Source organism: Pteropus alecto, unplaced genomic scaffold, assembly GCF_000325575.1.
Source record: "Pteropus alecto unplaced genomic scaffold, ASM32557v1 scaffold20, whole genome shotgun sequence".
NCBI classification, from domain to species: Eukaryota; Metazoa; Chordata; class Mammalia; order Chiroptera; family Pteropodidae; genus Pteropus; species Pteropus alecto.
The window spans coordinates 31,506,249-31,524,199 of NW_006436298.1; positions in this window are offsets into that span (position 1 = coordinate 31,506,249).

Sequence of the window (17,951 nt, forward strand, 5' to 3'; positions counted from 1 at the left end):
CAGTGAACAAATAAATATATGTTGTTTAAGCCACACAGTCTGTGGTATTTTGTTATGGTAGTACTAGCTAACTACTATAATAATCCTAACATTGCTAGAGTGGTTAATATCAACTTAGAAACTTTCAAAAATTTCTGAATTTCAGGACCTACTTGCTAGAAATCATGGATGAAAGAGAAAGACTTCAATTTAAATATAGACTAGATTTTATTAAAATTCTTCCAGCTGAAGCTTTTGAACGTGAGCATGTACTTAAATCAGATAGTTCAAAAATTAGCTATACTCTCTAGGAACTTGAAGTAATTTAAGAAAGTGCCAATTTACACAATTGACTGAAAAAGTAAAGTTATGGCCTTATGTAGGAGCATTCGTTGTGGGAGATTATAAGATTATTATAGGATTATCCCACTCCTAGCTTTTGAGATAGGCATTGCTGAGGACAATGATGCTCTCTAACAAAGCATTACTTGGGAAGTTTACAAAGAAGTTAAAGAAGATGAATTTAACCACTAACTTACACAGTGTAGGATTTCCGAAATTCTTTAGTGTAAGCTTTTCTTTAAAGGAAAATGTTTTCTCTTCTCTTCCTATAAGTCATATAATTGGGTGAGCACTATATATAATTCTTCCAGTGAATACTCAGGAAGAATTATCTTCCTGTGGAATTTGCCACAGGGATTTTACATATCTAATCAAACTTTAAAATTATTTTGGCAGCTGATGGGGACAGTGTGTAAATCAGATACAAAGTTGAATACTTTAAAAGATCAGGTCAGTGTAGTAAAAAATTAAGAGGAAAATCGTGGATACTTAACTTTCTTGGGAAAACTATAATAAATTCAGCTAAATAATTTTACTAATTCAATCTTCTTAATGTTCTTTAAATTCACTTCTTCTTCCTTGTATTATCATCTGCCTACTTCATGTTTTTATAAACCCATAACTTTACTATGTCCATAGTCTTATCAGTTTTAGAACATTTATATCCATGTATTTAAAGTATTTTAATACTTCCTCTATCAATTTCACAAATATCACCAATAATGTATTAGAAATTACATACTAAGAATTATATATAGTAATTTAAAATAAATTTTATGTTTCTCAAGTTTAGTTTACTCACTGGATAAAACATGGAAGGAAGAGTAGATGGTGTAAGGTAAAACTAATACTTGTTAAGTAAGACTCATACTTGAAAGATTTGTGGCATCACACTAATAAAATTTATTTTAAATGATTAAAAAGTATTGGAGTTCAAGATTTGAAGATAAATCAGATTTCATGGATGATTAATAGAATCACTGATTTGTTTAGAAAGGAAAAATCTGAGATAATTTTTGTAGACTGCTTATGGAAATACAAATATATATTTGTGGGTTTTTTCCAGTAGGCAAGTGAAATGGAACTCAGGAGCCCTAGTTTTAAAACAGGAGAATAATTCACTTTAGGGTAGTAGTTGAAACACAAGACACAATAACCTCACCAGTAAGAGAGAAAAACAGATTGTCTGGACTTCAAGGTACCTATGTATTAGTCATATGAAGGAGGAAGTAAAAACATAGCCTGTATCTACTGTGGAAACACAATAAAGAAAGTGATTGAAATTGTATAATAATAGGATTATTTCCAACTGCCAGAGGAGGATGAACTATCAAGAACTGTATGATCAGTAATATAAAGTGCTGTAAAACTTTCTTAAAAAATAAATGTGTGTGGGGAGGGATCCTCTGGATTTTAAAGTAGAAAGAAAAATAAGTTAATGAATGATGTTAAAAAAAAAAAAATTCAGTGTTTTTTGCAATCCTTGGGGTATGGATTATATCCTCAGAATATAAAGAAAGAACATCAAATTATTTACAAAAAAGAGTGATTTATTTACATTTTTAAGGATGTAGTAAATCAACAGGCACTGAATATTTCATTTTCTATTATTATACCTTATTCTAAAATTTTCTTCATAGGCATGTACATTGTAAAAATCATTTTTTGTATAAAGAATATGTGTACTCATTTAAAAAAAAATTATAAAATAAAAAAATGAAGATGTGCAAATCAAATCAATCATTAATATTTTTTTTTGTAATTAACTAAGAGCATTTCTTTAAAATGACCAACAGGAATATGAATTAATGTATACCTTTGAGTGATTTTGTAGCAGAACTCTGATAATTTGGGTACTCACTCAATTTATGTAAATAGTAAATAGATAATGTCCTTGTGAAATGAATGGACATAAAAGTCCATGTTATGGACTGCATTAACCATAACACATTTAGATATAAATATGTGAATATAAATAAATTAAATCATGTGAAGTAATAACATGGCAATTTTAATATTTTAAAATTAATTTATATAAATAATTCTAAACTTTACCTTAAATTATTTTATTTATTACATTTTGGCTAATAAATATAAAATCTTTAATAATTTATGAGGTCATTTGTTTTAAAAACTTCCATAATAATATAATTTAGATTATCAAACATTTTTTTTATGGAATATTTTTGTTACCAATTTTTGAAAACACTAATGAATTTTCCTGGTCTTATTCACATGAAATAACCTTGTGCTCACAGCATAATAATACAGATAAAAAGCTTTTAAAATAATATCAATTTTCCATAATACATCATGCACAGTGCATGATAATCAGTTGCTCTACAAAACAATTTTTGATGTGATCTTTTCTCTTTTCTTTTACACCTTTTTAAAGTTGATGCATCATCAAAACATTGTTTTGTATGAGTTTCGAAAAAGGAGAGTAAAAAAAATGTCTTGTGACCTTCTCTGCAATTGGCTGAAATGTTCATGCCTTTTATTCAGGTCTCCATTAGTCAAAAGTGGTTTTAGCTAGCTCTACTCAAGCATTTCAGTCAATTACCAGCTTTTATCTTATTGTTATCATAAAAGACCATTTCTTTCCTAAAATGGTCAATTAAGTTCATGAAAATAAATGGTGAGGAATATACAATTTGTTAGTCGTCCTGTCAGGAGTACATTGGTCTTGGGGAAAAACATTTTAGAGGATTTCTTAATGAATAGAAATAGCTTTCATCAGACTAGATGTTTGTTCATGTCTCTTTTTTCTCTGGCCATAATTTACACTTAACAACATAGTAATTGAGTATTTGAAAGCTCTTAAAATATCTACTGTGTACTTACAGAAGGGTCCCATGTTTTCACTTAACTATTCCATTTGTTTCCATTTGTATAAAATACATTTTAGAATCAATTGAGGTAGCAGATTTTACTTAAAAAGCATCAGAAAAAGTTTCTTTTTTTTTTTTTTTTAACCTGGGAAAAATAGGATGGAAGAACAAGAATTTGGAGAAAATTAATCAAACAGGATATACTCTAAATATACAGAAATGTTATTGCACTGAATGTAAAATTTTAAATAGAGAAAAAATAATGAACAGCAGACTACTAATTTTCATAATGATGTGATATTGTGGATGTTCAAAACAAGAATGCAGGCTTGAATATGCTGTATTCATTTGCTTATACTTTGATTAATTCCTACTTCTGTTCTTAAAACAAATTAATAGTATTTGTCAAATTGTACTAGGCCTGATGTATACTCTAGTATTGATAGGCAAAATCATGGAAATTAAATCTGGTTATATCACATCATAATGTCTACCCCGGGAGATTCATTCTTGAAATGTGAAATTTGACTATCTTTCTGCATTATGAGTGAGCGCTAAATGGTTAGTAGTAAATCCATCAAGAAAAAAACAATCTATGTATTTTTGCTTTTCTTTAACTGTTACAAATATTTTCTCAATAAATATTCTAAGTTTAAAAACTATGACTCAAAGATTCTTTCTCCTAGGAAAAGTATCTAATGCAATGCCAAATAAAATGTATTGAAGGAATATAATTACTTCACCAAAATGGTTTTCATTCCTTCCTTTTCATTTGAAACCAGAAGTTAGGAAATTAGCCACTGTGATGGTTAATGCTGTGTGTCAACTTGGCTAGGCCACCATACCCAGATATTAAGTCAAATATCAGTCTAAATGTCACTGTGAAAATATTTTTAGATGAAATTAACATTTGAATCAGTAGCTTTTGAGTAAAGTAGATTGTCCTCCATATTGTGGGTGGGGCTCATCCAATAAATTGAAGACCTTAATAGAACTAAGACTGACCTCCCTTGAGAAAGAAGGAATTCTGCCTTTGGGACTGAGCTACATCAATTCTTCCCTGGATCTCTAGTTTGCCACTCTAATCTAAAAGTTTTGGACTTGCTGGCCCTATAAATGAGTAAGCCAATTCCATATATATATACACACATATATATCTCTTTTTGGAGATCCCTGACTAATAGAGATTTTTGTACAAAGGTGGTGACACAACAACCAAAAGACAAAATCATTGTGCACTATTTGCAATTTAGTGGTGGAATAGAATCTTAACTCATATAAGTACAAGTTCAAATACATATCAAGACATCTTTGATACTCTCAGATGAATAGTATACATAATGTATGCATAGTATCATATTTGTATAGTTTTGAAATATAGACAATCAGGTGATATAACTCACTGAGTTAATGTAATTAAACTATATGTTAAGAAGCAGGAACACAATAACAACAAGTGACAAGTTTCTCAAAGGAAATTAAGTAACTGCATTTTTCTTTTAATTTTATTTTGACTATAGCGATCTGATCATTTGAAGCATTCAACTTTGTATCTGAGTTTTCATTTATACATTCTTCTCATCAGCTGCCAAATATTTTCCTGAGTAAAAATATAAAACTTTGTTTTGCATTAACTTTCCTTGAATGTAGAAAATAATCATGGTCACGACCACTGATACCTTGTAGAGTGTAGGCAAAATGCCAAAATTTCAACTCTTCATCTTTCAACTCAGTAATGTTGCAAAAATTTTATTCCCAGGAGATATATAAGGTTCCAATAAATAGAAATTGATTGCTTAATGATGGATCATTATAATCAATGTAAATGGCTTCAAAGTCATTTCAGTATATCTTTCATTGTAAACTTTGCTTTCATTTCTCTTTATAAATTAATTTCACATTCTGTAATGAAATTTTGCCAACTGGGATACTTGTTTGGGGAAAAATATTGCCTCAAATATTATGGACAATAAGTAAATATCTGTTGAATAATTCATAGAGAAAATAATTCATTAAGATAAAAATATTGTTACTACCTCAACTATGTCCTACTTTAAATTCAGAAGTTATTCTATTTCCATTTTAGTTCTTAAATAATGTAAATAAAATTTAGTTGCAAGTATAAGAACCTTTTACTAAAACATTTGCTCCTCAGTTATGTACACAGAAAATGAAATATACTGTGTTCAATTATCTTTCTACATTACCCTGGATTTATCCTCAATATATTAAAGATATCATGGCGGACTGTAAAAAACGCTTCAATTTAAACACATGGTCAGAAAGTGTGAAAGAAAATAACGACACTTCGGAAGTTGACTAGTCATCCAAAACTCAAAAGTAACAAACCTCTAAATCTTGAAAATGAACAAAATATTTCTTTTATTTATTATTCTTTTATTTCAAATAAGTTTTTATTATTGGCTTCACTTTAGTCCTTCAAAATTAGATAATTCTAAATAAAGTAAACTTAAATCCTAAAAATGAAATGGAGTTTTATAAATTTTGCTATAAATGCTAATTGTCTAAATATCTAATAATAACTAATTCATGAATGTTCTCTTTTCTATTTGATAAATAAAAAAAAACTAATTTCATAGAAGCCAAGCATACATTTCTGACATTTTTAATTTGACTGTTTTGACTCATTTTTTATAAAATTTGATTTTCTTTTTTCATATATTGAAATAAAAATTTGAAGACAGACCTCTGTAAGCTAACAATATTAATTTAATTTTGTTTTATAGTTTTTTTTTCTTAGTTTGATCATATTTATTATTCTACCTAAAAAAGACTGAGGCTTTGAATTAGAAGTTTCTACTACCCTGGTCAATGATCTTGACAGTACATTGGAAGATGTGTTGCTGTATTTCAAAAATATTTAAATGAAAACCTCTTATAGGCGAAATGCATGATACAATTTTACATATGACAAACGTTCACTAAATCTATATCCATAAATGATTATAAATTAAAAAGAAATAAACAGCTTTTGTGTTTAGTTACAAAGCTGTAACTAAATGCTTTTTAATCTGTGCTTTCTGTGAAAATTAAGAATATTTTGACATATAAAGACTGTTTTATTACATAAAAACAGAATCTGAAAAGGAAACAATATTTAATTAAAAGTTATTTCCACCACATATTACACTGAGTCTCTTCTTTTCTTTTGTCAAAGTCTCAAAATCAATCCATCTACTTACCTACGTTCTTACTGAGTAAAGTTGATATTAATATTTATGATGAATAAAGTGAGAAAAGACAGAGAAATATAGAATTCATAGTTAGTAGAAAGTAGCAGATTAAAGAGTATGCCCATAGTGTCATGTGATGTGTGGATGTAGAAAATCTCAAATTTATTAAGTGTAATTATAAAATCAAGGAACAGCCAAGGGACTCCAATTGTTCTCCTATCTTATCACTAGAATCTGATGTTTCATTAAGGGGAAAAATCACATTAAAAAATAAGGAAAGAGTTCAAGGAAAAGGGCTTTGAAACAAAAATATAAGAAATGCCACACCAGACAATGCAAATTTATGTAATATTTATGGAACATAATTTAGCAAAATTGTAATACATTCATGTAATTAAAATTAATTATTTTTTCCATAAAATATACATTACAGCTTTAGAAAGTGTCCATTACATTGCAAAATTAAACATTTTTAAGTAATACAAAGGGAAAATAATGATAAAAAATAATGAGATGGTTCAGGAACAAATATTTGGTTATTAAAAATATTGATACTATTACACACTTGCTGGTGCTTGTTCAAAAATAAAGATCTAACCTTGCTAGGAGCCAATGTGTAGAGTGTAGCATGATTATTTATTAGTGACATAATGCCCATTAAGTAACAATACAAAAGAAACACTGTATGTTCCAAGATCCTTAACATGTATGTATTCTTTGCTTCATAGTATAAACTTCTAGAACTATATCCTAAGAAAATAATTTGAAATGTGAATTAACACTGATGATTTCTATAACTGACCACTTGGGCCACTTGTTTTTTTTCCCCCTTCCATGCTTTAAGTGCTCACTCTTATATTTTAAATTCATCAATAAAGAATGAGCCTGTGAAACTCTAGATCCCAACCCTTGACCCCAATGAAAGCAGAACCCCAGGCTTGTGAGCTCTCTTTCCAAATCCATGACCTTTCCGTTTGCCCCCTGGCATGCCCTATATGCACTAAGGCCTTTAAGTAATAACTCTTTTTTCTTTGAAGTTTCCTAGTGGTTACTGCTGAAGGATGTTTTGCAATTGTAAGAGCCATAAGGGTCGATCCAGTTGCAACATCAGTTTAGAAATGGGTGATGTCTGTGAAAACTCACCAGTGTCCAGGCATTTCTAGACAATAGCATTACTATCGATAGACTGAGATCAGCATTAAACAGTAATGTGTTATACCACAATTTTATGGAAGTTACGACATTACTAGGTGACAAGAATTTTTCAGTTCCATTATAATTCTATGGGACCACTATAGTATATGTAATCCATCATTGACCGAAATGTTGTTATGTGCACATGACTGTACATATTTGATCATCTTCTGCCTAGCGGTTTGGTTTCTAAAAAGTCTGCATCTAGATGCTGACTACAATCGGGTCTTGGCACACATTCACTACTGGAAGCCACTAAGAACAAAGTTATAAGCTTAAACAATGACAAAAGTTTAGGAGACAACTAGGAGCTCAAACTGGGCTGACTGGTAAGATTCATCTCCCATAAGAGACCAGTCTGTTAAGACTGGTGGAGGTGACTGCTTTATGTAATGCACAGAAACCAATACAAAGAGTAAAAAAAAATGAAAGGATTGAGAAATATAAGACACAAAATAAATCTGCAAAAACCATTCTTAATGAAATGGAGACAAGTGATTTATATAGAGAGAGTTCAAAATAATGATCTTAAAGATACTCACTGAGATCAGTCGAGTAATACATGAACAAAGTGAAAATTCTGACAAAGATATTGAAAATATTAAAAATACCAAAAAAATCAGAGAGCAGAAGAATACAATAATTGAACTAAAAAAATCAATAGATAGCTCAACAGCAGGCTAGATCAAGAGAAAGAAAAGATTGATGAACTAAAAGACAGTATTAGAAGTCATCCAGTCAGAAGAGCAAAAGGAAGAAAAAATGAAAAAGAGTGAAGACAGAGTAAAGGACTTATGGGACACAATAAAGTTGACCAATGTATACATTATAGGGCTCTCAGGAGGAAGAGAGAGAGAGAAAGGGCAGAAAACATATTCACACACACACACAAAAAAATAAGGGCTGAAAACTTTCCTAACCTGGGAAAAGAAGTAGACATTTGGATCCAGACAGCGCATAAAGGCTCAAATAAGGTAAATCCAAAGAGGCTGACAAAGACATATTTTAATTGAATTATCAAAAATTAAAGACAAAGAGAATCTTAAAAGCAGCAAAAGCAAAACAACTTGTTAAGTACAAAGGAACTCCTATAAGATTGCCAGAGGATTTTCAGCAGAAATTCTACAGGACAGAACAGAGTGAAATTGTATATTCAATTCACTTAAAGAAAAAGCTGCCAAACAAACTCAACTCAGCACAGTTGACCTTTAAAATTGAAGGAGAGAGAAAGAATTTGCCAGATAAAGTTAAAGGAGTTCATCACCAATAGACTGGTTTTACAAGTAATATTAAAGGGAGTTCTTTAAGCAGATAAAAGGATACCAATTAGTAACATGAAAACATATGAAAGTATAAAACTCACTGGTAAATATATAGTTAAATACAAGAATTCTAAAATTGTAATGTCAGTGAGATTGTAACTATTTATTCACACATTAGAATACCCAAATATATAAAACTAATATTATTAGAACTAAAGAAAGAAATAAATTGCAATACAATAATAGTAGGGAACTTCACTACCACAATTTCAACAATGCAGAGATCACTTGAACAGAAAATTGCTCAAGAAACATTGAATTTAAAGTAAAGAGAGAATCATTTGAATGGGAAAATATATTTGCAAGCAACACCTCCGATAAGGGCCTAATATCCAAAATATACAAAGAACTCATACGACTCAATAACAACAAAAAAACAAACAACCCAATCAAAAAATGGGCAGAAGACCTGAACAGACACTTCTCTCTAGAGGACATACAAATGGCCAACAAATTATGAAAAGATGCTCAACATCGCTAGCTATTAGGGAAATGCAAATCAAAACCACAATGAAATACCATCTCACACCTGTTAGAATAGCTATAATCAAAAGGACAAGTAATAACAAATGTTGGAGAATATGCAGAGAAAAAGGAACCCTCATACACTGTTGGTGGGACTGCAAATTGGTACAGCCACTATGGAAAACAGTATGGAGGTTTCTCAAAAAACTAAGAATCAATCTACCATATGATCCAGCAATCCCTCTACTGGGTATTTACCCCAAAGACTTGAAAACCCATATCCGAAAAGGTATTTGTACATCGATATTCATAGAGCATTATTTACAGTGGCCAGGACATGGAAGTAACCAAAGTGTCCTATGATAGATGATTGGCTAAAGAAGCTGTGGTATATATATACAATGGAATATTACTCAGCCATAAGAAGAGATGAAATACTGCCATTTGTGACAACATGGATGGACCTCGAGATAATCATGCTAAGCGAAATAAGCCAGACAGAAAAAGTTGAAAATCACATGATATCACTTATATGTGGAATATAAACCTAAAAGCAACAAATGAGCAGGATAAACAAACAGAGACTCGTGGACATGGACTATAGACTAGTGGTTACCAGCAGTTAGGGAATGGGGAAGAGGGGAGGTAAACAGGGTAAAGGGGATCAAATATATGGTAGCTGAAGGAAATTGGACTTTGGGTGGTAAACATACAATAGAATATACAGATGTCAAATTATAATGTACAACTGAAAATTGTATAATTGTAATTACCAATGTTACCCCAATAAACTTAATTAAAAAAAGAAAGAAAAAAAAAGAAATATTGAATTTAAATTACACTTTAGAACAGATAGATTTAACAGAAATATACAGAACATTGCAACCAACAGCAGAAGAAAACAAATTTTCTTAAGTACACATGGAAAATTCTCCAGGATGATAAATTAGGTCACAAAACAAGTCTTACCAAATTTAAGAACATTAAAATCATTTGAAGCATTGCTTACAATCTCAGTTGTGTGAAATTGGAAGTCAAATACAAGAAAAAAACCTAGCAAATTCACAAAATGTGGAGATTAAACAACATATTCTCAAACTGAGTCAAATAAATACAAATGAAAATGGGAACAGAATACAAAAAATTATGGATGCGGCAAAAAGTAGTTCTTACTGGGAAGAAAGATCTCCAATAAACAATGTAACTTTAACCTCAAGGAAATAGAAAAGGAAGAACAATGATCTAAGCCCAAAATAACAAAAAGAAATAACAAAATCTGATTAAAAAGAAATAAAATAGAGATAAGAAAAAAACACATAAAATATCAATAAAACTAAGAGCTATTTTTGAAAACATAATTAAAATAGACAAACCTTTAACTAGATTTACCAAGAAAATAAGAGAAGACTTAAATAAGATTATAAATAAAAGAAAATTTACAACTATAACCACAGAAATATGAAGGTTCATAAGAGAGTACTATAAATAATTATAATATGCCTCAAAATTGGACAGCCTGAAAAAAAATTGTATAAATTTTTAGAAACATACAACCTATCAAGTCTGAAAGATATGAAAATAGAAATCTTAATAAACCAATGAGTAAAAAGTTTAGATCAGTACACAAAGCTCCCAACAAAGAAATGTCCATGACCAGATGACTTCACTTGTAAATTCGACCAAACATTTAAAGAACTAATAACAATCGTTCAAAAATTCTTTTAAAAAATAGAAGAGGAGGAAATATCTCCCAACTCATTTTATGAAGTCAGCATTATCCTGATACCAAAGCCAGACAAGAACACTATAAGATACGAAAGTTATAAATTAATAACGCAGATGGACATAGATGCAAAAATCCTCAATGTAATATTAGCAGACCAAATTCAGCAGTACATTAAAAGGATCATATACCATAATTAAGCATTTATTCCAGGGATGCAAGCATATTTCAACATTTGCAAATCAATAAGTGTATCACGATAAGAACACTTATTGAAGGATAACAATCATCATCCAAATAGATGAAGAAAAAACATTTGACAGACAACGCCTTTTCATGATAAGAACTGTTAACAAAGTACGTACAGAGGAAACATACCTCAACATTATAAAAACCATATAAGACAAGTCCACAACTAACATCATATTCAAGATCAGGAACAAGAAAGAGATTCTCACTTTTATGACCTTTAATCAACATAGTACTATAAGTCTATATAGAACAAGTACATAAGAAAAAGGAATAAAAGTCACCTGAATTGTAAAGTCACCCAAATTGTAAAGTCACCCGAATTATAAAGAAAGAAGTAAAACTGTCTGTTTGAAGCTACCATGATTTTATATAGAACTCAAAAGATTTTGCTAAAAACCTGTTAGAACAAATAAATGAATTCAGTAAATTTGCAGGATAGAAAATCAACATGCCAAAATCAGTTGTGGTAGCAATAAACTATCCAAAAAAGAAATTGTGAAAACAATTCTGTTTTCAATAGCTTAAAGAAATAAAATACTTAGAAATAAATTTAACCAAGGATGTTAAAGATCTATCTGTACACTGAAAACTATAAAACATCGATGAAATAAATTGGTGATACATATAAATAGAAAGATATCCTGTGTTCAGAAACTGAAAAGAATTAATATTGTTAAAATGTCCATACTACCAAAGCAATCTACAGATTTAGTGTAATTGTTATCAAAATTCTAATGTTATTTTTTACAGAAATAGAAAAAAATCATAAAATTCACATGGAACTGCAACAGACCCTGAATAACCAAAGCAATATTAGGGGGAAACAAACAAACAAATGAACAAAAACAAAGCTGGAGGCATGATACTTCCTAACTTTAAACTGTGTTATAAAGCAGTAGTAATCAAAACTATACGGTATTCACACGAAACAGACACTTAGATCAATGGAACAAAATAGAGAACTCAGAAATAAATGTTTGCAAATACGGTCATTTAATTTTCAAGAATATACAATGGGGAAAAGGCAGTCTCTGTAATAAATTATGTTGGGAAAACTGGATAATCACATGCAAAGAATGAAACTAGATTCTTATCTTACACGATATGTGAAAAAATAATTTAATATGGATTAAAGGCTTGAATATAACACCTGAGATCATATAACTCCTCAAAGAAAAGAGAGAGAGTACTGTAACATTGGTCTTGGCAATGATTTTTTTGGATTTGCTGCCAAAGCAAAGTCAACAAAAGCAAAAATAAACAAGTGGGACTACATCAAACTGAAATGCTTCTGCACAGAAAAGGAAGCCATCAACAAAATTAAAGGCAACCTATGGAATGCGGGAAAATATTTGCAAATCTCATTTCTGATAAGGGGTAAATATCCAAAATATATAAAGAACTCATACATTCAATATTGAAAAAAAAAATTCAAAAATGGGCAAAGGACCTAAATCAAGTGTTTCAATGAAGGCATACAAATGGCCAACACATACATGAAAAGGTGCTCAAGATCACAAATCATTAGGAAAATGCAAATCAAAGCCATAATAACATTTCATACCTGTTAGGATATCTATTATCAAACAGACAAGAGATAACAAATTCTGGTAAGGTTGTGAAGAAAAAGGAACTCTTGTATACTATTGGTGGGTATATAAATTAGAATAGCCACTGTGGAAAACAGAATGGAGGTTTCTCATGAAATTAAAATAAAAACTACCATGTGATTCAGCAATCCAACTTTTGAGTATCTATCCAAAGGAAACAAACTCAATATCTCTAAGAGATATTTTACTCCCATATTCATTGCAGCATTGTTCACAGTAGCCAAAACACGAAAACAATTTGTGTCTGCCAACAGATAAATGGATAATAAAAATGCAATATATATATATAATGAAATATTATCAATCTTAAAAAAAAGGGTAGTTCTGTTTTTCGCAACAATACAGATGTACCTGGAGGGAATTATACTAAGTGAAATAAACAAGACAGAAAGTGACAAATACTACATGGAATCACTTACATGTGGAATCTTAAAAAAAAAAATGTTACTATAGAAATAATAGAATGGCTACTGCTAGGGGCTGGAGGTGGTAGAAATAAGGAGAACCTAGTAAAAGAGTACAAAGTTTCAGTTATAAGATAAATAATGGTCTGAGGATCTAACATATATCATGGTGACTATAACTGACAATGCTTTATTGTATAACTGAAATTTCCTAGGAGAACTAAACATGACTATTCTCATGATAAAGAAACATAAAAAAGAATTCTAAGTGAGTAATATAAAGAGAAAATTTTCAAACTTAGATCACTGTAGGAAGCTGAAGTGCCTCACCAAGGAATAAAAGGGTAGGCTCTTTCTTTTGACTTACTAGGAACTGAAATAAGAAGTAGCGAACCTTGTTCATTTCACAGAATGAGGTCTCTGTCTCTTCAACTACCTCTTTTTCTCTCCTGAAATCAAGTACTTTTCTAAATCACACAAGAGTAGAGTGAACATGAGAAAGTAAAACTTTGCTTTGGACAACAGTTTCTGTTCCATTAACCTTCTAGTTTTGGTAACATGTGTTCTTTAAATATTACTTGCCTATACTAAAACTCCCCCAACCACTATAAAAAAAAATTAAATTAAACATACAAACAAAAGTGATTCACCAACTACTTAGCAAAACACAACTTTAAAATTTTAAAGAATGGTTATAGAATGTCCATGGAAAATTTCAAGAAATGATTAACACTGTACAATCAGTTTAAATATATTTAGATAGATTATTATTTCAAAAAATAATATTTCTTAAATTAATTGTTTCAGAAGAGGTGGAAACTTTTAAAATTTTAAGCAGAACATTCTACTGAAATAAAAGTGTTCATTCTCACATTCTTTTAAATAAATTTTATTCAAAATGTTAATTAATTTATTTTTTTAATTAAATTTATTGGGGAAAACATTGGTGAATAAAATTATATAGGTTTCCAGTGTACAATTCTATAGTCAATTTAATTGAAAAATACTGTGTTTTATTAAAACAGGTGCTTTTGTAGGTTAATAAATGAAACAGTAAAATATTTCTTCTTCTTAAGAATTGGATACTATGACATATTTCCTAAAATAAATGTCTACCTCCTATAAAATGAAAAAGAAGTTTAATTGGTAAAAGAATATTCTGCTGTATTTTACAGATAAAAAGCCTCAATTTTAAACAAATCAAATCTCTCATTAAATAAAAGAGAGAGTCTATACCAAATAAATATGTAAGTTGTCATTTCAGTCTTAAATTCATAATGGAAATATTCAAAGAGGATTTTGATTTTAGCTGATTTCCAAATGATAGTATCAGACTGAAAATTCTGTACCAAATTTAGATTTAGATTGTATCTTTCTTTGATCAGATATTCTTCTAAATGTGAAAGGAAATTCTAAGAAAAATATGTTCTTTAGCCATTATAGAATAATGTTATATGTTCTGTTATAATATTACTCTTTTATACTATGCTGACTATAATATGTAATATAAATTCTATACTATATAATAACCAGGTACCTGGGTAGAGGAGTTTTTAGTATTTAGTCAAACCAAACAATTCTAACAGCTTATATACAAATATAAAATATTTTAAGGATAACTGAATCTGGACAATCAACTACTTCTTCAGGCCTATTTTAAACATAATTTATATTCTAAACATTCACTCAATAATCATAAAGTCTCCTTGAAGTTAAAAAACATCTTATTATGTTAATTTTTTCTTGGATGCAGAATATTTATCTACTTTTTATCTATCTTTTTATTTTTTCATTTATTAAACCACTTTGTTGAGGTATGATAGTTTTTTAGGTCTAGGAATCAAATTCAGATTTATTTAATCTAAAACAGAAATTATATCTATTGTTATAGATATAATTATATATATCAACATATATAACTCCTAAGGATTTTTTTATGTAGAATAAAATTTGAGGAAAAATAATTTAATTGATAGAGTACACTCCCCATTTATATAGTCTCTCATAATATTTTAATAGGATTTTACATGCAGACCATTCTAGAAATTTTAACTTTAATTTTAATTTTAGATTTAATATGAGAACCTTCAAACAGCTAATATCGAGTAATGGAAATAAACACATAGAATCCAAATTTAATTATAATACAAGGTAGAGCTAGATAAACTGCCCATTTTAATTCAGATTCTACAAATTATGGAAAATTAAAGGAAGAATAGATATCTCTGTATGTGAGATGACTGTACCAAGAATTTATAAAATGTGAATTCTAAAGTAATAAAATATAGTCGTACTTGATATAAAAAAATAAAGATTACTGACAAAATCTGGGGGATTTTCTACATTGTTTCCACATATAAATCAAAAAGAGCCAGTTCCTAGCTTCTAAATGCTTTAACAATTAGATACATTACTTGTTAAATAAAAGATTTTTTTTTTTACATATCTGTTACCAGAGAACTATATAGCAAAGGAAGCTAGGCAAAGATTATATTCACAGTCCATTTACAAATAATACAAGCCCTTCTTTCATTTCAAAAAATAATAAGATCTGGAACATCAGTGCTTTTGGAGATTGACAAAATGTTCATAAGAAACAGTGACAGGCTTAGGCAAACAAGTTTCAGGAACCGAATTCTGGATACTACAGAAATCTAATAAAAGATAACACAATACAAAACATGTGGGAATTTTTACAACAGAAGAAGGAAGACAAACTGTGAATGTGTTTTAGTTGCATTAAGCTTTCTCATTGATAGGTTTTCTCAAAGTTCATATGCTAGTTTTATCTTTCAGACCTTAAATTGGTTTTCCCCTCTAAAACAAAAGTAATTTAAGATTATTTACGTTACCTTATCATTTATCATTAGGTACTGTACACACATCCTGAATGTTTTATGCTTTTTAAGTAATTTATGTTTTTATTAGAAAAGTCACATGTTCATGATGTAAAAGTTTGAACAATATACTATATAAAGAAAAAGAAATTAAACTTCTCCCTCATTTTGCCATTCCCCAAATCTTCATTTCAGAAACAACCATGTTTGAAACCTCCACCTGGTCCCCAAAAGGCAGAGCTGGTTATTTTTTCCCCAAAACCTTTCATTATTATTTTTGCAAAGCAGGATACTTATGCTTAAATCAAAACTCAATGGAGTAGGCCCTGCAAACCTATCTGAGTTTAATATTTTCCTCTAGGATCCTCTGGCAACACTCTCACTCCTAGGTCTAGATCCTTCCTTTCTCTTTTTTAAAGTCATTCTCACATAATTTTTTGGAAAGAATTTTATAAATTAATATACTATTATACATGTTTGTATTTCAACTTTATAAGAAATTGTAAAATTTAATACAAAGTAATTGATTAATTCATTAAGCAACTTAAAATTTGCTATAATTTAAAACAGCAGTCTCCAACCTTTTTGGCATCATGAGCTGGTGCTTCTATGTGAATCTAATGCCTGATGATTTGAGGTGGAGCTGAGGCAGTGATGCTAGCATTGGGGAGTAGCTGCAAATATAGACGAAGCTTCACTCACCTGCTGCTCACCTCCACCTGTGTGGTCTGGTTCCTAACAGGCCCAGGGGTTGGGACCCCTGATTTAAAATATACTATGTCATGTAAATCTACATATAACCTAATGCTTGACATATAGATGTGTCCAATGACTTCACTGAATGAATGAAGACTATATAAATGAATAATAATTTTGCTTGGGGAATGTATGTGTGTGTATTGCTCTTTGATTTATTTGATTGACTATAAAACATGTTAGTGCCTTAAAAAAATATGGATTAAGCTAGGCTTTGGTCTTCTCACTCTGCTGAAAAGTAGGTAGCCCTAATCTTTAGCAATAGCCACAAGGACTCAAGTCAAAAAAGCTTATAAAATCGTATATTTCTGAAAAGTCATTGTTAGGTTGTCTCAAAAAAGCTATTTACTTTTTAACTCCCCATTGCTACAAATAATTTGTTCAATATTTGCGGGAGTTAGAGAAAAAAATGTAGCATATTAAATTTAGATTTTAGTTTTAAATTGACATAATTGAATAGTTTTAAGAATCTAGGATGTAGATAATTAACTGTATTTTAATGAAGAAACTAAAGAAGAATAAATAAATATCAGTCAAAAGCATGCATGTCTCTAAAGCATGTAGGAAGTTTTTATAACTTATCTTAAATATGGATATTAGATCCTATAAAAATGCCTTTTTAAAATATACAAGTCTATTAAAAATAAGCAGTAGAGAATATATGCATACACAACTTTACTTCCTTTTTCCTAAACTTTGTTTTCTTTTTCTACTTCCGAGAGCTTGTCTTCCAAAACACAGTCTAAGAACAAGTCAATAGAGGGGGGTCAAGATGGCAGGCCAAGTAAAAGTGGGGTTTGCCTCCTCCTATGAATGCATAAAAATTACAACCAAATTATGAAACAATCACCTTGGAGAACCCCCTGAAGTCTAGCTGATCATAATGCATACATCTGAGGATTTAAAAAAAAAGCTATATTGAGACCAGTAGGGAGGCAGAGACACAAAGCAGGCTTGTCCCCCATTCACGCATGGTACTTTAGCACCAGAAAGGAGAGTGTGGCTGCCGAGACCCTCCCTCACACAGGGGCCCTCCAGCCCA